This window comes from Giraffa tippelskirchi, chromosome 6 (assembly GCF_054371585.1).
Source record: "Giraffa tippelskirchi isolate mGirTip1 chromosome 6, T2T-mGirTip1v1.2.pri, whole genome shotgun sequence".
NCBI classification, from domain to species: Eukaryota; Metazoa; Chordata; class Mammalia; order Artiodactyla; family Giraffidae; genus Giraffa; species Giraffa tippelskirchi.
In genome coordinates, this window is record NC_137280.1 from 167,531,092 (window position 1) to 167,552,795 (window position 21,704).

At 40.3% G+C, this 21,704-nt stretch overlaps 1 protein-coding gene and 1 long non-coding RNA gene across 4 annotated transcripts in view; one reads left to right on the top strand and one right to left on the bottom strand.

Annotated features, from left to right (window-relative positions):
• Positions 1-21,704, top strand: part of LOC145509640 (uncharacterized) — a 596,722-nt gene that overhangs the window by 352,273 nt on the left and 222,745 nt on the right. The gene's annotated exons all lie outside the window — the stretch shown is intronic.
• Positions 6,815-21,503, bottom strand: LOC145509641 (uncharacterized). The gene is made up of 2 exons (XR_014056261.1): positions 18,220-21,503; positions 6,815-9,474 (listed from the first exon to the last, which is right to left on the bottom strand). It is a non-coding gene; the product is annotated as an uncharacterized LOC145509641 (long non-coding RNA).

The window sequence follows — 21,704 nt, forward strand, 5'->3', positions numbered from 1 at the left end:
TTAATTTTTTAAAATAATGTTTTAAAAAAGATGCTATGTCACTTTCTTCTCTATAGAATCAATACATTACTCATTCGAGATAAAAAATCCTAGAGAAAATTTTGCACAGCTGTCCAGGGAGATACATACAAGATTCCCAAAATAGTCTTGTCCATCAAAACTCTACCTAAAAGTCTATTAATGGGAAAAGAGACATATATGTTTTGCTATATTCACACAAAAGTAAAATTATACAACTATGAAACTAAAAAATAAATAACATCTCACACAGCAACAGAGGTGAATCTTAGAAACACAATATTTAGTCAAAAAAGTCATGTTTCAGAAGACTACATACAGTAGGAAACCATTTTTAAAGACTTGAATATCAGCAAAATTAAATATCCTAGTTAAGATAAAAAAATTACATGATAAAACCATTTTTAAAAGTAGTGAGATGCCAAACTAAATTTAGAGTGGATAGGGGAAGTAAGAGGATTGAATAAAGGAACACACCAATAGATAGAACAGTATTGATAAGTCCTAGTTCTTAATTGGGAAATTATTTATAGGTGTTCATTTTATTTTTATGCTTCATAATACACATATGTTTTGCTTTTCTTTTGTGTGTATCAAATATTATATACTTAATATTTATAAATTTTTAAAATTATATATGTTTAAATATATGCAGCCATGAAATTAAAAGACATTTACTCCTTGGAAGGAAAGTTATGACCAACCTAGACAGCCTCTTAAAAAGCAGAGACATTACAAAGGTCCATCTAGTCAAGGCTACGGTTTTTCCAGTGGTCATGTATGGATGTGAGAGTTGAACTATAAAGAAAGCTGAGCACCGAAGAATTGATGCTTTTGAACTGTGGTGTTTGAGAAGACTCTTGAGAGTCCCTTGGACTGCAAGGCGATCCAACCAGTCCATCCTAAAGGAGATCAGTCCTGGGTGTTCATTGGAAGGACTAATGCTGAAGCTGAGACTCCAATCCTTTGGCCACCTGATGCAAGGAGCTGACTCATTTGAAAAGACCTTGATGCTGGGAAAGATTGAGGGCAGGTGGAGAAGGGGATGACAGAGGATGAGATGGTTGGATGGCATCACCGACTCAACGGACATGAGTTTGAGTAAGCTCCGGGAGTTGGTGATGGACAGGGACGCCTGGCGTGCTGCAGTCCATGGGGTCACAAAGAGTCGGACACGACTGAGCAACTGAACTGAACTGAACTGAAGGACACTCCGCATCCAGGCTCTCTAATGCAGTGGTTCTCAGAGTGTGGTTTCCTAGACCAGGAGCATCAAGTGTCACCTGGGAAGTTGTCAGAAATGCAAATTCTTAGGCCTCACCCCAGACCTACTGAATTTAAAACCCTTGAGGGTAGAGCCCAGTAATCTGTTTTATCAACCCTCCAGTTAATTTGACACTCAAAAAGTTTGAGACCTACTGCTCTAGAATAGAGAAATTCTCATATAAAAAACATAACTTTACTGGTTACAAGATAGTTTTAATCAAGGCATCTCTGTGGTTCATGTATGTTTTTATCCTTTTTAAGCTTCTTAATTAAGAAAGTCCATTCAGAATGGCTTTTATCCCCAAAATGACAGTCTTTTCTCTCCTTTACCTGGTTTGCTAACCAAATATTAATACAAAAGTGCAAAATAAGAGCTTCTCAGGAACCGCTGAGAATTCTGCACAGAAGGGAGTAGTAGAAATTCGAAACTAATTTAACAGTAAAGTATGTGGTTTCATGATTTCCCCCGAGGTTCAGAGCTCTTCTTGGGGGAGGGAAAAGATTTCATTGCTGTGTTTCCTGTGAGTGCAGATTTTTTAAACTGTTAATGCTTAGCGTGGTGATCTGTGAGAGCTCTGGGGTACTTTGGGAAAGAAGATAGATCCTCCTCTCAAAAACATTAAAAATTATCCGAGGCAAATACGGACATTCAGGGGTTTTCCATGTGTAAAAGAAATCTTCCTTTCCCTCAGGAGCTCTAGCTTTGCAGGATAATTTATGTAGAAAATAAGGAATTCCATGAGGAAAGAATATAATATTTTACATTAGCAGAAGAATATGGATAAAAATTCTTGCGAAGAAAGGTTGGCTTCAAGGAGTCTCAGAAAATACAAAACATTTTTAAATTTCAAGAAATTCTTAGACGTTCTGAAGAACTCAGACACTCTTAAACAAAGATATGAGAAAGGAGTAGGGGATTTATAAGTGTCTATGGGGTAGAAAGAAGGACTTACAGTATAGTGGGAAGAATCCAAACAAGTGACTTGGTATTATTTAATACATCTCCATACTCTTTATTGTTCTTGAATATGTTGTTGCTCAATATTTAAATGTGTGCTGGTGCTTTGTTTCCCCACCAAACTAATAGGCAAAGAAAACAGTCATAGAAATTGTCTAGTTTGTATTACAAGACATTCAGAGAAAGACTATAGTCAATGAATCTTTGCAAACCAAATTATATTACTTCATAGCTAAAATGCTATCACAGAGCGACAAGTTCCCATACAATCTCAATGTCAGACACATAATAGACTTGTCCGATAATGGAACTTAAGTTCAAGGATACACATATCAACCTCGCTGATTATCATAGCTGCCACCTTCTGCAACTTTAGGGTATCATTCTCACTGCAGTCTATTTGAATAAAACTCCCTGAAGTTAAACATCAGTATGGCTCTGAATTATTTAAATGTCAGAAGAATAATAGGGCATTAGAACTAGAAGCTTAAAATTCATTTTATTTAATGCATCCATTTTGTTGATGAAGAAGCTGAGGCTGCTGAAATCACAGTTACCTGGAAAAACTAGAATTGAAAAACAGATTTTGTGACTCATGTCCAGTAAAAACAAAACCTCTCTCTTCCATCACAGCTTTTGCTACTCTCCAGCTGGGTCACTGTGTTCTAGTCACATTGGGATGGCTAGATTCCAAGGGCAAGTGTCCCAGCAGAAGTTTCATAGTATTTTGTGACCTAGCTTCAGAAGTCATAAAGCACCACTTCCACCATAGGCAAAAGTTCATCAGGATTCAAGAGAAGGGAAAAACAGGACCACCACTTGATAGAAGGAATGCCATAATCACATCAAAAGAGTACAAAAGGAGAGGAGATAATATGGTGACCATCTTTGGAAAATACAGTCTGCCACAGATTGAACACATTCGTCTAATTTTGTTCCCTCCTGCAATTCACTAAGATGATAGCAAATTGATTTCCCACCCAAGGCATATCAACCCCAAAATACAGGGAGAATGAAAGAAGCAGCAGCAAGAAAATTTTAGAAACTGGAAAGCAGATGTTCAACTGGCAAAGGATTTAACAGACCCCAGAAAGCAGAATCGTATACTAGCAACTGAGAAAACTGAAAACTCATCAGATTTCTAATACAGAATCCTCAGAAGCCTAAGGATATGGTAGCATCAGGTACCACTGTAAGTGTGAATAGAAGGGGAGAGCTGAAATAAGGAGGACTTTAAGTAGCGGTCAAATCCCTAGATCCGCCTGCCAGCTTAAGGCAATCAAATGACCGCGCCTCTTGAATATTTGCTCAATAGGGAAGCGCGTTCTCTTAAAAGGATGAAACAAGGGGGCTTTGGACCGCTTAAGGGCTTCTCTCATAGCTCAGTTGGTAAAGAATCCACCTGCAATGCAGGAGACCCCGGTTCGATTCCTGGGTCGAGAAGATCCCCTGGAGAAGGGACAGGCTACCCACTCCAGTATTGTTGGGCTTCCCTTGTGGTTTAGCTGGTAAAGAATCCATCCACTGGAGCCTGGTAGGCTGCAGTCCATGGGGTTGGTAAGAGTCGGTCGCAACTGAGCAACCTTCACTTTCACTTGGACCCCTTACAGGGTGGATGGCAAAGGTAGCGTGATAAAACAGCAAGGACAAGTATGAACGCTGTGACCAAGTCCTCCAGCTCTCCTCCTCTCGCTGGCTTCCTAACAACTAGCAACTAGGCCATCATCCTCCAGGCCCAGGACTAGAAACGCTTTCTCTGGCAATTCATACCACTTCAAGAGAATGTATCCAGAGGTCACAAAACTGCAAAGTGTACCTACATCCTCTGCCCTGAGGTTCACAGGTGATAAGATCCACTCATGTATCAGAGCTTCCAAAGTTTTTGGTCCCTGAGAACTGTTACACATCTGAGGAATGCCTGCAATGTGAAAAGTATGAAAAATATAAAAAGCAACTTTGGGGGAAGCAGCCTGTGCACAGGGAAGAGAGCTTTGAAGATATATGTATCATTAATATCCACTGAAATGCAAGAGAAGATGTTATAACTTTGTAGAAAAGGAATAGAACGCTATAATAAAATAGAACATTCTGAGAACCAAAAGAGTGCTTCCATAGTTAAAATATTGGCTCAGATGGTAAAGAATAGAAGATAAAGTTTAAATTTTTTTCTAAATTTAAAATAAAACGACAGGACAAGGATGGTAAGGACCTTCAGCTCACGTGACTTGCAAGGAGATAACGCATTTGAGCTAGTAAACTGAAAAACAGATTTAACAAAATTGTTTCAAATTATAACATAACAACTTATAGAAATACAAGCCTGTTTAGACACCAATTGTCATAGACAAAAATACAAAGAAAGCATTGATTTCATACAGCATACAGAAATGAGAAGAGTAGCAAAAAGTAATTTTAGGTCAGGAGAACAAAAATAACAAGAAAATGAGAGGATCAATTCAAAAAGTCTACTATTCAAAAAAAAAAAAAAAGTATTCCAGAAGTGTAAAACTGAAAAAAAAAAAAAGTGGGAAGAAAATGATAAGCAAAACGATTTTTTTGAATCAGTTCTAATGAGGTGGATGAAACTGGAGCCTATTATACAGAGTGAAGTAAGCCAGAAAGAAAAACACCAATACAGTATACTAACTCATATGTATGGTATTTAGCTAATCGGTAAAGATGACCCTGTATGCGAGATATCAAAAGAGACACAGATAAATAGAACAGTATTATGGACTCTATGGGAGAGGGCAAGAGCAGGATGATATGGGAGAATGGCATTGAACCATGTAAATTAGCATATGTGAAACGAATTGCCAGCCCAGGTTCGATGCATGATACAGGGCGCTCGGGGCTGGTGCACCGGGATGACCCGGAGGGATGGGATGGGGAGGGAGGTGGGAGGGGGGTTCTGGAAGGGGGACACATGTACACCCGTGGTGGATTCATGTCAGTGTATGGCAAAACAAATACAATATTGTAAAGTTAAAAAATAGATAAATAAACTAATTTAAAAAAAATTTTTTTCCAAAACTCAAAGAGCTTAAGTTTTCAGGTTGAAAGACCAACAACATGCCAAGTGAATGCTGACAGATCTTATCACTGTACGTCACTGTGATACTTCAGAACACGAAGGACAAGGGGAAGATTCAACAAGGTTCTGGAGAGAGAGAGAGAGAGATCACCTAAAATGGAACAGAAATTAAAGTGGCTTCAGGGTTTTGTCAGCAGCAACTTTGGAAACAAGGAGCATGAAAAGTCAAAAGAGAAGTGCTTTCATGTTTCTGATGAAAAATAAGTAAAGAATCCAATGTCAAGAGGAAATATCAGTAAAAAGGAATAAGAGTAAAGACATTTTCACACGAGACAAGGCTTCAAAATTCTTACCCCCATGCGTCCTTTCTTTAGGATCTTCTAGACAGAGATGATCTACCAAAATAAAATTGAAACAAAAATGTAAATTCACGGGAAACAGGAAAGAGCACAGGGAAGAAGAGGTGAGTCCCAGGGTGGTGGTGACGGGAGATGCCACAACGACCACTGAGTAATCAGACTTAGGGCTTTCCAGGTGGTGCTAGTGGTAAAGAACCTGCCTACCAATGCAGGAGACATAAGAACTGAGGGTTCGATCCCTGGGTCAGGAAGATTCCCTGCAGGAGGGCTCGGCAACTCGCTCTGGTATTCTTGCCTGGAGAATCCCGTGGACAGAGGAGCCTGCAGGGTTACAGTCCACAGGGTCACAAAGAGTCAGACACGACTGAAGCAACTTAGCATGCGTGCAATCAGACGTAGAGGGTACACAGTCTGGATTGAAGCAGGTCAGATGGCTCAAGGAAATACTTCTTCTGGAATACTAAATTAATAGGACACTTGATGCACAGGAGTTTGTGGTTGAAAAAGATAATATGTGCATAGAAAATCAAGCAAAATTAGACAATTTTTTGCTTCATGAAAAAATTAAATTTGTGCCAACCCACATACTTACAATCAATTAATCTGTAACAGAGGGAAGAATGTGCTAATGGAGAAAAGTCAGTCTCTTCAATACTGGTGCCAGGAAAACTGGACAGCTACATATAAAAGAATGAAATTAGAACATTGTCTTACACAATATACAAAAAGTAAACTCAGAGTGAGTTAAAGACCTAAACTGAAAGTGAAGTGAAAGTCTAAAGTGAAAGTGAAGTGAGAGTTGCTCAGTCTTGTTTGACTCTTTGCAACCCTATCGACTATACATTCCATGGGATTCTCCAGGCCAGAATACTGGAGTGGAGAATGCTATTCCCTTCTCTAGGGGATCTTCCCAACCCAGGGATGGAACCCCGGTCTCCCACATTGCAGGCAGATTCTTTACCAGCTGAGCCACAAGGGAAGCCCAAGAATACTGGAGTGGGTAGCCTATCCCTTCTCCAGGGGATCTTCCTGACCCAGGAATCAAACCAGAGTCTCCTGCATTGCAGGCGGATTCTTTACCAGCTGAGCTATCAGGAAACCCTTAAAGACCTAAGTGTAAGACCAAATAACCGTAAACCTTCTAGAGGAAAATATAGGCAGAACACTCTTTGACACAAATCATGATAATATGTTTTTTAATCCGTCTCCTAATGCAAAGTAAATAGAAGCAAAAATAAATCAGACTTAATTAAACTTAAAAGCTTTTGCATAGCAAAGAAAATCATTGACAAAACAAAAAACCTACTGAATGGGAGAAAATTTTTGCAAATGATATGACCAATAAAAGATTAATATCCAACATACATAAACAAAATACATCAACATACATAAAGAGTGCTAACAGGCACATGAAAAGATATTCAACATCACCGATCATTCAGTTAAGTTCAGTTCAGTCGCTCAGTCGTGTTGGACTCTTAGTGACCCCATGGACTGCAGCACACCAGGCTTCCCTGTCCATCACCAACTCCCGGAGTTTACTCAAACTCATGTCCATTGAGTCGGTGATGCCATCCAACCATCTCATCCTCTGTTGTCCCCTTCTCCTCTCACCTTCAATGTTTCCCAGCATCCGAGTCTTTTCAAATGAGTCAGTTCTTCATATCAGGTGGCCAAAGTATTGGAGTTTCAGCTTCAGCATCAGTCCTTCCAGTGAACACCCAGGACTGAGCTCCTTTAGGATGGACTGGTTGGATCACCTTGCAGTCCAAGGGACTCTCAAGAGTCTTCTCCAACACCACAATTCAAAAGCATCAATTCTTTGGCACTCAGCTTTCTTTATAGTCCAACTCTCACGTCCATATATGACCACTGGAAAAATCATACCCTTGACTAAACTGACCTTTGTTGGCAAAGTAATGTCTCTGCTTTATAATATGCTGTCTAGGTTGGTCATAAATTTCCTTCCAAGGAGTAAGCATCTTTTAATTTCATGGATGCAATCTGCAGTGATTTTGGAGCCCAGAAAAATAAAGTCAGCCACTGTTTCCCCATCTATTTCCCATGAAATGATGGGACCAGATGCCATGATCTTAGATTTCTGGACATTGAGCTTTAAGCCAACTTTTTCACTCTCCTCTATCACTTTCATCAAGAGGCTCTTTAGTTATTTGCTTTCTGCCATAAGGGTGGTGTCATCTGCATATCTGAGGTTATTGATATTTCTCCTGGCAATCTTGATTCCAGCTTGTGCTTCCTCCAGCCCAGCATTTCTCATGATGTACTCTGCATATAAGTTAAATAAGCAGGGTGACAATATACAGCCTTGACGTACTCCTTTTCCTATTTGGAACCAGTCTGTTGTTCCATGTCCAGTTCTAACTGTTGCTTCCTGACCTGCATACAGGTTTCCCAAGAGGCAGGTCAGGTGGTCTGGTATGCCCATCTCTTTAAGAATTTTCCACAGTTTATTGTGATCAACACAGTCAAAGGCTTTGGTATAGTCAATAAAGCAGAAATAGATGTTTTTCTGGTACTCTCTTATTTTTTCAGTGATCCATCAGATGTTGGCAGTTTGATCCCTGGTTCCTCTGCCTTTACTAAAACCAGCTTGAACATTTGGAAGTTCATGGTTCACATATTGCTGAAGGTAAATTAAAGCCACAATGAGATATTACCTCCCACCTGTCAGAATGGCTACCATCAAAAAGACCACATGTTGGTGAGGATGTGGAGAAAAGAGAACGCTTGTACATGGTTGGTGGGAATGTAAATTGGTGCAATCAGTGTGGAAAACAGTATGGAAGTTTCTCAAAAAACTAAAAATAGAACTACCATTTGAGCAACAATTTCATTCTTGGGTATATATATATCAAAAAACAAAAACACTAATTTGAAAAGATAACACGCATGCCAACATTCATAGCAGCATTATTTACAGTTGCCAAGATGTGGAGGAAACATTTGCTAGAATAGTAGATTTTAAGGGCTCTCATTATACACAAAAAATGGAAGTGTGAAATGACATGTTAATTAGTTTGTCTATAGTAACCCTTTCTCCGTGCATATGGACAGTTTTACTCACCAATGAGTTCCAATTTGTTCATAAGTCCAACAAAATTAGCCTAGGTGCCCAACTAACATAATCAGTACTGTACAGTAATAGGTTTGTAATATTTTTCACACAAATAATACATAAAAATGAATAGATGCAAAAATAAAACATTTTTTTTTTCTTACAGTACAGTACCTTGGAAAGTCCAGCAATACAGTACAACAGCTGGCACACAGGGGCTGGCAACGAGTGATCAGGCAAGAAGAGTTACTTTCTGGAGGAGGGAAAAGAGGCAGGAGGTGGTAGAGCTGAAGGATTGTCGGCAACAAGAGATGAGGGGCAAGCTGCAGTTTCAGTCATGCCTGACGTTGATGGCACACGTCCTGGTTCCTTGCTGGATTCAATTCTATCTACCCTCTTGAAAACAGCCATTCAGTGATTTCTGAGTGGTATCTCTTTTTTTCTTGTCACTGATAGCTTGGTAGCACTGGACTGCATTCTGAATGGCTGCTGCAACCTATATGTGCTCTTCTGTGTTCAGGTTCTGTGTCTCAAAAAACTACCCTCTCAGATATTGAAAATCGCCTTGTCATTCCCTGCATCATGAATTGCTTCAGTTCTTCAGTGGCTTCTGCTTTCTCTTGCCTCTCTTTATCCTTTCTCTAGGCCTCCGATTCCATCAGGTCTTCGTCATTACAGTAGGTGCCTTCATCAATAATATCTCAAAGCATTTCAGGAAATTCCCGGGCAGCTACCATGTGCACACTCATGGCCTCGCCATTTGCTTTTTTTTTTTTTTTTTTCTTTGCCACCATTCTATCTCCACCTTGGTTTCCACATCCTGGTCCATAGTCCCCTCTACTACCATCTGCCATAGCTGCCACCATCACCTGCAAATCTCTGTATCTACCATTATGCCCTTCATAACTACCTGTGCTGCCACCACCTCTATTAGTTGACTCTGGTGAAGTTACCACTATGGCTTAAGTTCCTTCCAGGACCCATGAAGTTGCCACATCCTCTCTTTCACTCTGCTTGTCTTCCATAACTTCTATGGTTTCGATCCTACCATTCTTTTCAAAATAGTCTCTCAAAATTTATTCTTCTTTAATACTACCAACACATTTTTTTCTTTACTGTTAGCTGGGTACCAGGTTTTCAGGCATCCAACAGATCCTGTTCCTCTAGCAGCAGATATGGGGCACCTGGGCAGAGGGTTCACTTCCATTTTGAGACCTAACTGGCCTCTTTTAACCCAAGTTAGAGGAAGAGGGACTGAGAGGACGGGCTGAATCACTTTTAAAGATATAGCCCATAGAATTTAAAACCAGAAGTGAGTTTGTATCCAGATGATCTGTTTTAAAAACTACATGAACAGGTCTATAAAGGCTAGAAATTTTGCTTTATTCCCTTCTATCCTTGGACTCATTTCTCTTTTTCATTTCTCCCTCAAAATTGTCTTCTACTGTGATTTATTTTATGCATGAAAGTCATTTGTTGGTCACCCTTCCACATGGGTCTTTTAAAACTTTTCTTTTTTTTTTTTTTATTTATAAATTTATTTATTTTAGTTGGGGGCCAATCACTTCACAACATTGCAATAGTTTTTGCCATACATTGACATGAATCAGCCATGGGTTTACATGTGTTCCCCCTCCTGGACCCCCCACCCACCTCCCTCCCCATCCCATCCTTCTGGATCATCCCATTGCCCCGGCCCTGAGCCCTTGTCTCATGCATCGAACATGGAATGGTGTTCTGTTTCACATATGATAATATACATGTTTCAATGCTATTCTCCCAGAACGTCCCACCCTCACCTTCTCCCTCAGAGTCCATAAAATTGTTCCATGCATCTGTGTCTCTTATTCTGTCTCGCATATAGGGTTATCGTTACCATCTTTCAAATTCCATATATATGCATTAGTATACTGTATTGTTGTTTTTCTTTCTGGCTTACTTCACTCTGTATAATGGGCTCCAGTTTCATCCATCTCAGTAGAACCGATTCAAATGTATTTTTTTTAATGGCTGAGTAATATTCCATTGTGTATATGTACCACAGCTTCCTTATCCATTCGTCTGCTGATGGACATCTAGGTTGCTTCCATGTCCTGGCTATTGTAAACAGTGCTGCGATGAACATTGGGGTACACGCGTCTCTTTCAATTCTGGTTTCCTCGGTGTATATGCCCAGCAGTGGGATTGCTGGGTCATATGGCAGTTCTATTCCCAGTTTTTTAAGGAATCTCCACACTGTTCTCCATAGTGGCTGTACTAGTTTGCATTCCCACCAACAGTGTAAGAGGGTTCCCTTTTCTCCACACCCTCTCCAGCATTTATTGCTTGTAGACTTTTGGATAGCAGCCATTCTGACTGGTGTGAAATGATACCTCATTGTGGTTTTGATTTGCATTTCTCTAATAATGAGTGATGTTGAGCATCTTTTCATGTGTTTGTTAGCCATCTGTATGTCTTCTTTGGAGAAATGTCTGTTTAGTTCTTTGGCCCATTTTTTGATTGGGTCGTTTATTTTTCGGGAATTCAGCTGCAGAAGTTGCTTGTATATTTTTGATATTAATTGTTTGTCTGTTGCTTCATTTGCTATTATTTTCTCCCATTCTGAAGGCTGTCTTTTCACCTTGTTTATAGTTTCCTTTGTTGTGCAAAAGCTTTTAATTTTAATTAGGTCCCATTTGTTTATTTTTGCTTTTATTTCCAATATTCTAGGAGGTGGGTCATGGAGGATCCTGCTGTGATTTATGTCGGAGAGTGTTTTGCCTATGTTTTCCTCTAGGAGTTTTATTGTTTCTGGTCTTACATTTAGATCTTTAATCCATTTTGAGTTTATTTTTGTGTACGGTGTTAGGAAATGTTCTAGTTTCATTCTTTTACAAGTGGTTGACCAGTTTTCCCAGCACCACTTGTTAAAGAGATTGTCTTTTCTCCATTGAATATTCTTGCCTCCTTTGTCGAAGATAAGGTGTCCATAGGTGCGTGGGTTTATCTCTGGGCTTTCTATTTTGTTCCATTGATCTATATTTCTATCTTTGTGCCAGTACCATACTGTCTTGATGACTGTGGCTTTGTAGTAGAGCCTGAAGTCAGGCAGGTTGATTCCTCCAGTTCCATTCTTCTTCCTCAAGATTGCTTTGGCTATTCGAGGTTTCTTATATTTCCATACAAATTGTGAGATGATTTGTTCCAGTTCTGTGAAAAATACCATTGGTAGCTTGATAGGGATTGCATTGAATCTATAGATTGCTTTGGGTAGTATACTCATTTTCACTATATTAATTCTTCCAATCCATGAACACGGTATATTTCTCCATCTGTTTGTGTCCTCTTTGATTTCTTTCATCAGTGTTTTATAGTTTTCTATATATAAGTCTTTTGTTTCTTTAGGTAGATATATTCCTAAGTATTTTATTCTTTTTGATGCAATGGTGAATGGTATTGTTTCCTTAATTTCTCTTTCTGTTTTCTCATTATTGGAGTATAGGAATGCAAGGGATTTCTGTGTGTTAATTTTATATCCTGCAACTTTACTATATTCATTGATCAACTCTAGTAATTTTCTAGTAGAGTCTTTAGGGTTTTCTATGTAGAGAATCATGTCGTCTGCAAACAGTGAGAGTTTTACTTCTTCTTTTCCTATCTGTATTCCTTTTATTTCTTTTTCAGCTCTGATTGCTGTGGCCAAAACTTCCAAAACTATGTTGAATAGTAGTGGTGAAAGTGGGCATCCTTGCCTTGTTCCTGACTTTAGGGGAAATGCTTTCGATTTTTCACCATTGAGGATAATGTTTGCTGTGGGTTTGTCATATATAGCTTTTATTATGTTGAGATATGTTCCTTCTATTCCTGCTTTCTGGAGGGTTTTAATCATAAATGGATGCTGAATTTTGTCAAAGGCTTTTTCTGCATCTATTGAGATAACCATATGGTTTTTTTCTTTCAATTTGTTAATGTGGTGTATTACATTGATTGATTTGCGGATGTTAAAAAAACCTTGCATTCCTGGGATAAAGCCCACTTGGTCATGATGTATGATCTTTTTAATATGATGTTGGATTCTGTTTGCTAGAATTTTATTAAGGATTTTTGCATCTATGTTCATCAGTGATATTGGCCTGTAGTTTTCCTTTTTTGTGACATCTTTGTCTGGTTTTGGAATTAGGGTGATGGTGGCCTCATAGAATGAGTTTGGAAGTTTACCATCTTCTGCAATTTTCTGGAAGAGTTTGAGTAGGATAGGTGTTAGCTCTTCTCTAAATTTTTGGTAGAATTTCACTGTGAAGCCGTCTGGTCCTGGGCTTTTGTTTGCTGGAAGATTTCTGATTACAGTTTCAATTTCCGTGCTTGTGATGGGTCTGTTAAGATCTTCTATTTCTTCATGGTTCAGTTTTGGAAAGTTATACTTTTCTAAGAATTTGTCCATTTCTTCCAAGTTGTCCATTTTATTGGCATATAGCTGTTGGTAGTAGTCTCTTATGATCCTTTGTATTTCTGTGGAGTCTGTTGTGATCTCTCCATTTTCATTTCTAATTTTGTTGATCTGATTCTTCTCCCTTTGTTTCTTGATGAGTCTGGCTAATGGCTTGTCAATTTTGTTTATCTTCTCGAAAAACCAGCTTTTAGTTTTGTTGATTTTTGCTATGGTCTCTTTTGTTTCTTTTGCATTTATTTCTGCCCTAATTTTTAAGATTTCTTTCCTTCTACTGACCCTGGGGTTTTTCATTTCTTCCTTCTCTAGTTGCTTTAGGTGTAGAGTTAGTTGATTTATTTGATTTTTTTCTTGTTTCTTGAGGTACGCCTGTATTGCTATGAACCTTCCCCTTAGTATTGCTTTTACCGTGTCCCATAGGTTTTGGGTTGTTGTGTTTTCATTTTCATTCGTTTCCATGCATAATTTTATTTCTTTTTTGATTTCTTCTGTGATTTGTTGGTTATTCAGAAGCGTGTTGTTTAGCCTCCATATGTTGGAACTTTTAATAGTTTTTTTCCTGTAACTGAGGTCTAATCTTACTGCATTGTGGTCAGAGAAGATGGCTGGGATGATTTCAATTTTTTTGAATTTACCAAGGCTAGATTTATGGCCCAGGATGTGATCTATCCTGGAGAAAGTTCCATGTGCACTTGAGAAAAAGGTAAAATTGATTGTTTTGGGGTGGAAACTCCTGTAAATATCAATTAAATCTAATTTGTCTATTGTATCATTTAAAGTTTGTGTTTCCTTGTTAATTTTCTGTTTAGTTGATCTATCCATATGCGTGAGTGGAGTATTAAAGTCTCCCACTATTATTGTGTTATTGTTAATTTCCCCTTTCATACTTGTTAGTATTTGCCTTATATATTGTGGTGCTCCTATGTTGGGTGCATATATATTTATGATTGTTACGTCTTCTTCTTGAATTGATCCTTTGATCTTTATGTAGTGTCCTTCTTTGTCCCTTTTCACATCCTTTATTTTAAAGTCTATTTTATCTGAAATGAGTATTGCGACTCCTGCTTTCTTTTGGTCTCCGTTTGCATGGAATATGTTTTTCCATCCTTTCACTTTCAGCCTGTGTGTGTCTCTAGTTTTGAGGTGGGTCTCTTGTAGACAGCATATATATAGGGGTCTTGTTTTTGTATCCATTCAGCAACCCTTTGTCTTTTGGTTGGGGCATTCAACCCATTTACATTTAAGGTAATTATTGATAAGTATGATCCCGTTGCCATTTACTTTGTTGTTTTGAGTTCGTGTTGAAACATCCTTTCTGTGTTTCCTGTTTAGAGAAGATCCTTTAGCATTTGCTGGAGAGCTGGTTTGGTGGTGCTGAATTCCCTCAGCTCTTGCTTGTCTGTAAAGCTTTTGAATTCTCCTTCATATCTGAATGAAATCCTTGCTGGGTACAGTAATCTGGGTTGTAGATTATTCTCTTTCATTACTTTAAGTATGTCCTGCCATTCCCTTCTAGCCTGAAGGGTTTCTATTGAAAGATCAGCTGTTATCCTTATGGGGATCCCCTTGTGTGTTATTTGTTGTTTTTCCCTTGCTGCTTTTAATATTTGTTCTTTGTGTTTGATCTTTGTTAATTTGATTAATATGTGTCTTGGGGTGTTTCGCCTTGGGTTTATCCTGTTTGGAACTCTCTGGGTTTCTTGGACTTCTGTGACTATTTCTTTCCTCAGTTTAGGGAAATTCTCAACTATTATCTCCTCGAGTATTTTTTCATGGCCTTTCCTTTTATCTTCTTCTTCTGGGACTCCTATGATTCGAATGTTGGGGCGTTTCATATTGTCCCAGAGGTCCCGGAGGTTTTCCTCATTTCTTTTGATTCTTTTTTCTTTTTTCCTCTCTGCTTCGTTTATTTCCATCATTCTATCTTCTACCTCACTTATCCTATCTTCTGCCTCCGTTATTCTACTGTTGGTTCCCTCCAGAGTGTCTTTTATCTCCTTTATTTCATTATTCATTCTATATTGATTCCTTTTTATTTCTTCTAAGTCCTTGATAAACATTTCTTGCATCTTCTCAATCTTTGTCTCCAGGCTATTTATCTGTAACTCCATTTTGCTTTCAAGATTTTGGATCATTTTTATTATCCTTATTCTAAATTCTTTTTCAGATAGATTCCCTATCTCCTCCTCTTTTGTTTGGCTTTGTGGGCATTTCTCATTGTCCTTTACTTGCTGAGTATTTCTCTGTCTTTTCATCTTGTTTAGATTGCTGTGTTAGGCGTGGCCCTTCTGTATTCTGGTAGTATGAAGTTCCTCTTTGTTGTGGAGGTTCCTCACTGCGGTTGGGGTTGGACAGGTGGCTTGTCAAGGCTTCCTGGTTGGGGGAGCTTGTGTCGGTGTTCTGGTGGGTGGAGCTGGATTTCTGCTCTCTAGAGTGTAATGGAGTGACCAGTATTAATTTTTGAGATGTCTATGGATTTGGTGTGCCTCTGGGCAGCCTGTATATTGATGCTCAGGTCTATGTTCCTGCGTTGCTGGAGAATTTGCGTGGTATGTCTTGCTCTGGAACTTATTGTCTCTTGGGTGGAGCTTGGTTTCAGTGAATTTATGGAGGCTATTGGATGGTCTCTTATTAATTAATGTTTCCCCTGGCTTTCAGTCTTATTCTTGCAGTAGCCTCAAGACTTCTCCTTCCATACAGCCTCAATAATAAAACTTTTAGGTTAATGGTGAAAAGATTCTCCACAGTGAGGGATACCCAGAAAGGTTCACTGAGTTACATGGAGAGATGAGGTGGGGGGGGTGGGTTGAGGTGACCAGGAGGGGAAGAGGGGAATTCAAATGTGGAGAGAGCAATCTAGCCAGTAAGCACTTCCCTCTGTGCTTTCCACAGTTTGGAACCCTCAGAGTGATTCACAGAGATACATAGAGAGGGGGGAGGAAGGTAACAGCGGTGAGCATGAGTAGAAAGGGAGGAATTAAGAGGGGAGAGAGAAATCTGGGCAGTATCCTGTTCCTGAAGTGTTCTCCGGTACCCAGAACACCCTCAGAGATTCACAGAATTGGGTTGAGAAGAGAAGGAGGAGGGTGGGAGATAGAGGTTCCCTGAGGGAGAAGAAAGAGCATCAATAGGTGGAGAGAGTGATCAGGCCAGTGATCACACTCCTGAGTAAAAGTGGGTCCTAAAGATTGGGTTCTTAAATGTACAAAGTTGATATCAAATATGTAAAACAAAGATTAAAAATCTAGAGTAGAGGTTAGACTCTTATAAAACTTACAATCTAAAAAAAAAAAAAGAAAAAAGGAAACAGTGTAAAAAGAAAAAAAAAACAGTAAAACAGTAAAAAAAGAAACAGTAAAAAGATGTAGAACAGGAAAAAAACATTAAAAAAAGAAAACACAAAAGGTATAAGATATATATATGTAGTTTGCTTCAAAAATAGGGTTTTTTTTTGTTTTTGCAAGTTAATAGTGGGTTATGAAAATGAAAGTTAAAGGTGTAATAGAGGACTTGAAGAAAAAGGAAAGAAGAGAAAAAAAAATTTTTTTTTTTAATTAAAAAAAAAAAAAAGTAAAAAATATATATATCCCGGACTTTCTCTGGAGCTGTTGTGAGCAGTGTGGGATCTGCTCAGTTTTAGATAGATCCTTATTCCTGCTTATACTTTTCAAGATCTATAGGTCCTTTTCAATGCAGTCGGTATTAACTACAGGGATCTTAATCTGTTGGCCTGTCCCTTCCAAAGCGCTTCCCTCTGTTTATTTGGCTTCTGTTTGGAGATCTCTTCAGTATCTAATTTCCGCCCTGCAACAAAGCGGTGGAGGTGATCTCTTTAGGTTCGCTTGTTCAATCGTGCTGTGGGGAGGAAGGAACACTGCAATTCTGGCGTGCGTGTGGTAAGCTCGCAGTGTCTCGGCCGCACTGGGTTCGCCCCCGCTCACGGCGTGTGTGCTTTCCCCGTCTACCCTGCTCAGGCTTCAGGTTACTCGGCCGGGGAGCGGGCCCTGAGCTGCGTGCACTTCCCAGGTCTAAGCCGCCCAGGTTCAGGCTCCCGGTTACTCCACAAAGGCGCAGACTCGGTTTCGCCCGCGGCTTGTGCCGTTCCCGGTCGGAGCTGCCCAGGCGGCCAGGAGTTTGGCGAGGGCGCTCTTCCCTGTTGGGGCGGTGCGGCTTATCACCTCCCTGGTCCCCGCCTCGGTTTACAGGCGCGCCCGGCTCCGGTGTGCTTTGTGTCGGTTCTGGGGAGCTGGTCTCTGGCTGCGACCCTCCCGGCGGCTGTCGACCCTCCGGGATCTCAGGCAGTCTTTGCTTAGAAACTGGGAGCCTGTTTGCAGTTTGGTAGGGGGTGCCCTCTCTGGAGCCGAGTTTGCCCCTTTCCGGCTCTGGCGGGCCCCGCCTGCCCGCTGTGTCCGGCGGGGGATGGGGCGGTCCGCAGCCGGCTAGCTCTCCTCTGGTATCGCTCAGTCCTTTGTTCTGTGAGCGGGCCGGCAGTGCCTTAGAGTTGGGCTTTTCGCGGGATAGTTCTTTCTCTCTAGCTGTCCCACAGTTTAGGTTACTATCTCACGTTAGCTCCCTCAGATTGCCCTCGGGGCACTCGGGCCCGGTCCTTACCCTAGGCAATGCCGCCCGCTCCTCTCCGTTCAGCCCCCACTTGCTGGTGGCGGATGATGCGAGCGTCTGGGGTTCTTTGCTGGGAGTTGCTTTAGGCACGTAATCTGTGGATTTTATTTATTTTTTCCTCCCAGTTACGTTGCCCTCCGAGATAAAAAATCCTCCCCCACACCCGCCGGTGAGAGGGTTTCCTGGTGCTTGGAAATTCCTCCTCTTTTACGACTCCCTCCCCGGGACGGGTCTCCGTCCCTAACTCTTTTGTCTCTCTTTTTATCTTTTATAATTTCTCCTACCTCTTTTGAAGATAATGCGCAGTTTTTGTGGAAGCCTGAAGTCCTCAGCCAGCCTTCAGAAGTAGTTTTGTGAAGTTTGGTCAGCGTTTAGATGTTCTTTCGATACATTTGTGGAGGAGAGAGTGGTCTCCCCGTCCTATTCTTCCGCCATCTTATCCCCGCCCCTCTCGCCATTTGCTTTTATGTTTTGGAGGTTGGCTGTAGCCTCGAATCGATAAAACCAGCCATGGCCGGCATTAAAAGTTATGCCGTCTAATTCTTCACCATGTTACCTCTTTAAGTCTTCATAAAGGCTGTTAGCTTTCTCTTGAATCAGCGTTGAGCTGAGCAGGACTTGATGCTGTTGCTGATCCTGCATCCACACACGGAGAAGTTCCTCCATCTCACCCATCACTTTTTCACATTTATTTGATATTATTGTCTACATCATCAGCACAGCAGACTTCATATGTCCCATGATCTTGTCCTTTGTTCTTTAGAACTGTTCCAATGGTTGAATGATTCATGTTATAAGAATAGGCAGTGTCTACCGTCTTTTCTCCTTACTTCACACTGAGTTGTTTTCACTTTTGTTTCCATAGTTATTTCTTGATGCTTCTTATCGGTACCAGCTGCATCACCAGTGCTTTTTCGCTCGCTTCAGGACATCCTGGGCTTGAAATAAAGATGCTATACCACTGTACTTTCTAAGTACTGTACAGTAAAGTTCACAAAGGCACAACCATCTTAAAGAGGCTGCACACACATGTCAGTGTACACTGGATATGTGAACTAACTTACCTGATTGGACACATGTCTGAAAGTTCACAATTTAAAAGTTCAAATGTAGGAGACTTACTGCATGTCAAATCACCATGTTGCACGCTTTAAATTATAAAATTTTAATTAAAAGTTTAAGAAAGGATTGGTTCAAACTCCTGCATATAACAGCTGATGATCAGGCTGTAAAAGCAGATAATAGGAATTTGTTTACATATCTCTTTCATTGAATAATGGACACCAAATATACCTGCATGAAAGATACCCTGAATAAAAAATATCTGTACAAGAAAAAACTGTGGTAACATCACTTGGCATTCAAGGTATAATTTCTGTTGTTCAGTCACTAACTCACGTCTGACTCTGCAACCTTGTGGACTATAGTAAGCCAGGCTCCTCTGTCCTCCGCTATCTCCAGCAGTGTGCTCAAATTCATGTCCACTGAGTTGGTGATGCTACCTAACCATCTCATCCCCTGCCTCCCTCTTCTCCTTTTACCTTCAGTCTTTCCTAAATCAAGTTCTTTTCCAATGGCATCTCTTTTCTCATCAGGCGGCCAAAGTATTAGAGCTTCAGTAATAGTCCTTCCAATGAATATTCAGGGTTGATTTCCTTTAGGATTGACTAGTTTGATCTCCTTGCTGTCCAAGGGACTCTCAGGAGTACTGCTCCAGCACCGCAATTTGAAATCATCAATTTTTCAGCCCTTACCCTTCTTTATATCCATCTCTCACATCCATACGTGACTACTGGAAAAACCATAGCTTTGTATATATGGACCTTTGTAGGCAAAGTTACGTCTCAGCTTTTTAATACATTGTCATAGCTTTTTGTCATAGCTTTCCTTCCAAGAAGCAAGCATCTTTTAAATTCATGGCTGCAGTCACTGTCCACAGTGATTTTGAAGTCCAAGAAAATAATATCTCACTGCTTCCACTTTTTCCCCTTCTACTTGCCATGAAGAGATGGGACCAGATGCCATGAGCTTAGTTTTTTGAATGTTGAGTTTTACGCCAACTTTTTCACTCGCCTCTTTCACCCTCATTAAGAGGCTCTTTAGTTCCTCTTCGCTTTCTGCCATAAGGGTGGTGTCATCTGCATATCTGAGGTTGTTGATCTTTCTCCCAGCAGTCTTGATTCCAGCTTCTGAGTCATCCAGCCTGGTATTTCACATGATGTACTCTGCATAGAAGTTAAATAAGCAGGGAGACAACATACAGCCTTGACATACTCCTTTCAAAATTAGGAACCAGTCAGTTGTTCCCTGTCTGGTTCTAACTGTTGCCTCTTGCTCCACATACAGGTTTCTCAGAAGGCAGGTAAGGTGGTCTGGTACTCCCATCTCTTTAAGAATTTTCCACAGTTTCCACACAAAGGCTTTAGCGTAGTCAATGAAGCAGAAGTATATGTTTTTCTGGAATTCCCTTGATCTCCCCAAGATCCAATGAATGTCAGCAATTTGAAGTCTGTTTCCTCTGCCTCTTTTAGACCCAGCTTGTATATCTGGAAATTCTCAGTTCACGTACTGCTGAAGCCTACCTTGAAGGATTTTAAGCATTATCTTGCTAACATGTTAAATGAGCCCAATTGTATGGTAGTTTGAGCATTCTTTGGCATTGCCCTTCTTTGGGATTGGATTGAAAACTGACCTTTTCCAGTCCTGTGGCCACTGCTGAGTTTTCCAAATTTGCTGGTATATTGAGTGCAGCATTTTAACAGCATCATCTTTTAGGATTTGAAATAGCTCAGCTGGAATTCCATCACCTTCACTAGCTTTGTTCGTAGTGATGCTTCCCAAGACCCACTTGACTTCACACCCCAGGATGTCTGGCTCTAGGTGAGTGACCACACCATCATGGTTATCTGGGTCATTAAGACCTTTTTTGTATAGTTCTGTGTTTCCTCACTACCTCTTCTTAACCTCTTCTGCTTCTGTTAGTTCCTTACCATTTCTTTCCTTTATTGTGCCTATTGTTGCATAAAATATCCCCTTGATATCTCCAATTTTCTTGAAAAGATCTCTAGTCTTTCCCATTCTATTGTTTTCCTCCATGTCTTTGCATTGTTCATTTAAGATCTTCTTATCTTTCCTTGCTGTTCTCTGGAACTCTGCATTCAGTTGGGTATATATTTCCCTTTCTCCCTTGCCTTGCTTCTCTTCTTTCCTCAGCTATTTGTAAAGCCTCCTCAGACAACTGCTTTTCCTTCTTGCATTTCTTTTTCTTTGGGATGATCCTGTTCATTGCCTCCTGTACAGTGTTATGAACTTCCATCCATAGTTCTTCATGTACTCTGTCTGTTAGATTTAATCCCTTGAATATATTTGTGACATCCATGGTATATTCATAAGGGATTCAATTTAGGTCATACCTGCATGGTCTGGTAGTTTTCCCCACTTTCTTCAATTTAGGTCTGAATTTGGCAATAAGGAGTTCATGATCTGAGCCACAGTCTGAGTGGCTCCAGGTCTTATTTTTGCTGACTGTATAGAGCTTCTAATCATTGGCTGCAAAAAACATAGTCTCATTTCAGTTTTGACCATCTGGTGATGTCCACGTGTAGTGTGGTCTCTTGGGTTGCTGGAAAAGAGTGTTTGTTGTGACCAATGTATTCTCTCTATGAGACTCTGTTAGCCTTTGCCCTGCTTCATTTTGTACTACAAGGTCAAACTTGCCTGTTATCCCAGCTATCTCTTGACTTCCTATTTTTGCATTCCAATCTCCTGTGATGAAAAGGACTCCAGGTTCTATCCACACTTCAAGAAGATCCCCTGGAGAAGGGAATGGCTACCCACTCTAGTATTCTTTCCTGGAGAATCCCATGGAGAGAAGAGCCTGGCAGGCCACAGTCCATGCGGTTGCAAAGAGTTGGACATGACTTAGTGACTCAAACATGATGAAAATG